Here is a 3,311-nt window from a genome sequence, read left to right on the forward strand (position 1 = left end):
CATCACAAAGATATATAATGTATCCGTATCATGTTGTTAACATCACAAAGATATACAATGTATCCGTATTATGTTGTTATGAGTCACAAAGATATACAATGTATCCGTATCATGTTGTTAACATCACAAAGATATACAATGTATCCGTATTATGTTGTTATGAGTCACAAAGATATACAATGTATCCGTATTATGTTAACATCACAAAGATATACAATATATCCGTATCATGTTGTTAACATCACAAAGATATATAATGTATCCGTATTATGTTGTTATGAGTCACAAAGATATACAATGTATCCGTATTATGTTGTTATGAGTCACAAAGATATACAATGTATCCGTATTATGTTGTTAACATCACAAAGATATACAATGTATCCGTATCATGTTGTTAACATCACAAAGATATACAATGTATCCGTATTATGTTGTTATGAGTCACAAAGATATATAATGTATCCGTATCATGTTGTTAAGTCACAAAGATATACAATGTATCCGTATCATGTTGTTAACATCACAAAGATATACAAAGTATCCGTATTATGTTGTTATGGGTCACAGAGATATGTAATGTATCCGTATCAAGTTGTTATGAGTCACAAAGATATACAATATACATTGTATATCTTTGTGACTCATAACAACATAATACGGATACCTGTATCATGATATACACGATAAGGTCTACTCGTCACAACAAATACATTGGTTTGTTTAACTTTACTTACAAATTTTCCCTAAGCCTCTGCTTCTTGAATTGCCCAGATACTATTGCACGACTCTGATACCATGAGTTCTTGCACCGTGGTTGTTGACATGACAAAACCTCGTGTTTATTAGTGGTTCTACATGGCTTGCGTTATTTGATATAGTCGACACTTCCAATAATGTTATAAGGACTGAACATGTGTAGTAAGTACACTCAGGTGATGTAATCGTAAGAACATACATTGTGGTTGTTCCTTTCGTATTTTACGTAAGAAACGTTTTGATATCAACATCAGTTATCCGTGTACACAGTTCTATAACTTGGAATTGTCCTTTTCTCTTTAGGACGCCAACATAATATGGTTCGTCCTATTGCTTAGTTTCGGGCTTCTACTTTGAAATGCGATACACTCTCTGTTAAGCACTGTGCCCCGTGATAAGTTTAGTCAGTTTCTTCACTCCTTCTCCTCTAAGATTCTTCCATTTACCCACTACATTTCTTATCTCCCTGTCTTCCACAGCCCTATTATTTCTGTTTGTCATTTGTGATTGGGTAAGCGTAACAGTAGGCGTGGTTTCAGTGTCTTGGAAAGAAGTTTAAAAGATGCTACAAGTTCCACGGAAGAATTCGGACTTATATCGCTGCTGTTTCCCTCTTTGATCCTAAATCCATTCCTTATGTTTCGTACATTAAAAGAATAGTGCAAGTTGCAAACTGTCTTCCCAGGTGAGAAATAGACAACATACAGGTTGTTTTGTGGAAAGAAATTCAAAACAGAACAACATACAGGTTGTTTTGTGGAAAATTAGATCTCTACTTTTAATGTGTTGTTCAACTACGATTATTCGTAGCACTATCGAACACAAAACTTTGTAGCTTTAAAACATGCAACTGTAACGTAACATCGAACTAGTGTTCTTCTCACGACACTCAGAAATGTCGAAGTGTTCCTTCTACTACAATTCCAGAGAAGTCCGTATACAGGGTCGTCATGTGTAATAACCAGTGAAGTACCTGAAAGCATCTTCACGAAGACGTCAGTCAACAAAGGTAAGATTTGACACATAACTTACAAAGGGTTAAATAATAACAGGTAGATAGCTCTGTAATCTGATGGTTTCTGTTCTTCCTAACCTTTATAATAAACATAGAAGAAAGTTATACGTTCTAACAGATAATTTTCTTAGATATGTGCTCTTGTTTGTATATATATTTGATTGTCTCTCCGATCAACTAAATGTTTACTATTTGGTCCGTTACCATAATTAGAGATCTGGCGGTTGGGGTGCCCGATTCGCAATGTGTGGGTTATTGGATTGAATCCCGTCTCTGAACATGCTCACCTTTTCAGCCGCTAGGGCGTTATAAGTGATGGTCAATTCCACTTTTTGTTGACAAAGAGTTGGCGTTAGTCGGTATTGACTAAGTGTCTTCCGTCTGGTCTATAACTTATAAATTAGGGACAGACAGACCTCGAATAGCTTTGATCGAACAAATAAATCGTAAGCAGGAAGAATACCGAAGGTAATTATATTTAAAATGCATAAGTGATAAAAGTATCATATATATAAAGTGTTGTACAACCAACATAAGTCCAAGAAAAGTACAACTCAAAATAAGATAATGACCAATCTATAAAAGTTTATAGAGGATGAATACTTTTGATAAGATCTGGGAACAGTTTGGCAGTCTTCCGCTCATCTATCTATCACTTTGTTTAGTTGTACCTCTCTGTCCGCTCATCTGTCAGTCTTTTCTAACTATCTATGTTCGTCTGTTTGTTATATCTGTGTTTGTCCGACTATCTATCTCTCTGTATTTCTGTCAATCTGTGTTTGTTCATCCACGTCTAGTGTATGTATTAGGCCTTACATCAAGTAACAAAGATTTGCTTGTTTCTGTGAAGTAATATTGTACAAACCTTATAAACTAAAAACCTAAGATAATTGTTTACGTTCACTGCCTGTCACATGGGACCCCCAGTGGCACAGCGGTATTTCTGCGGATTTACAACGCTAGAAACCGGGTTTCAATACCTGTGGTGGGCAGAGCACAGATAGCCCATTGTGCAGCTTTGTGCTTAACTTCAAAACAAAACAAAAACGGTCACATGTAGCTTCATTTTTATCGCTCTCGCGAGATGTAACTATTCACAGAATACTTAACATATAATTATCAAGTTGATGTTTGAACTTCTCAGATCTGTGAAGGTGCGTTATGCACTCGGGATTATGTATAGATTAGAAGCTACTGATAAAACCAGCCGTGTGTCTTAAATATGTAAAGGTACGGCTTGTCGGCTGAGCAAAATCTTTACTTGTTTGATCTACACTTGTTGGTTGAGAAAAACTCTTACTTGTTTGTTCTACACTTGCTGGTTGAGAGACTCTTACGTGTTTGTTCTACATTTGTTGGTTGAGAAAAACTCTTACTTGTTTGTTCTACACTTGCTGGTTGAAAAAACTCTTACTTGTTTGTTCTACACTTGCTGGTTAAGAAAAACTCTTACTTGCTTGTTCTACACTTGCTGGTTGAGAAAAACTTACTTGTTTGTTCTACACTTGCTGGTTGAGAAAAACTTACTTGTTTGTTC

At 35.7% G+C, this 3,311-nt stretch overlaps 1 protein-coding gene across 1 annotated transcript in view; it reads left to right on the forward strand.

Moving 5' to 3' along the window:
- The first annotated feature begins 1,508 nt into the window (after window positions 1-1,508).
- LOC111088402 (musculin-like) overlaps window positions 1,509-3,311 on the forward strand; it is a 14,988-nt gene continuing 13,185 nt past the window's right edge. The window contains exon 1 of the mRNA XM_022398424.1: window positions 1,509-1,768. The gene's annotated coding sequence lies outside the window, so the exon portion shown is untranslated. The remainder of the gene's footprint in view (window positions 1,769-3,311) is intronic.

This window comes from Limulus polyphemus, unplaced genomic scaffold (assembly GCF_000517525.1).
Source record: "Limulus polyphemus unplaced genomic scaffold, Limulus_polyphemus-2.1.2 Scaffold3689, whole genome shotgun sequence".
Lineage (NCBI taxonomy): Eukaryota > Metazoa > Arthropoda > Merostomata > Xiphosura > Limulidae > Limulus > Limulus polyphemus.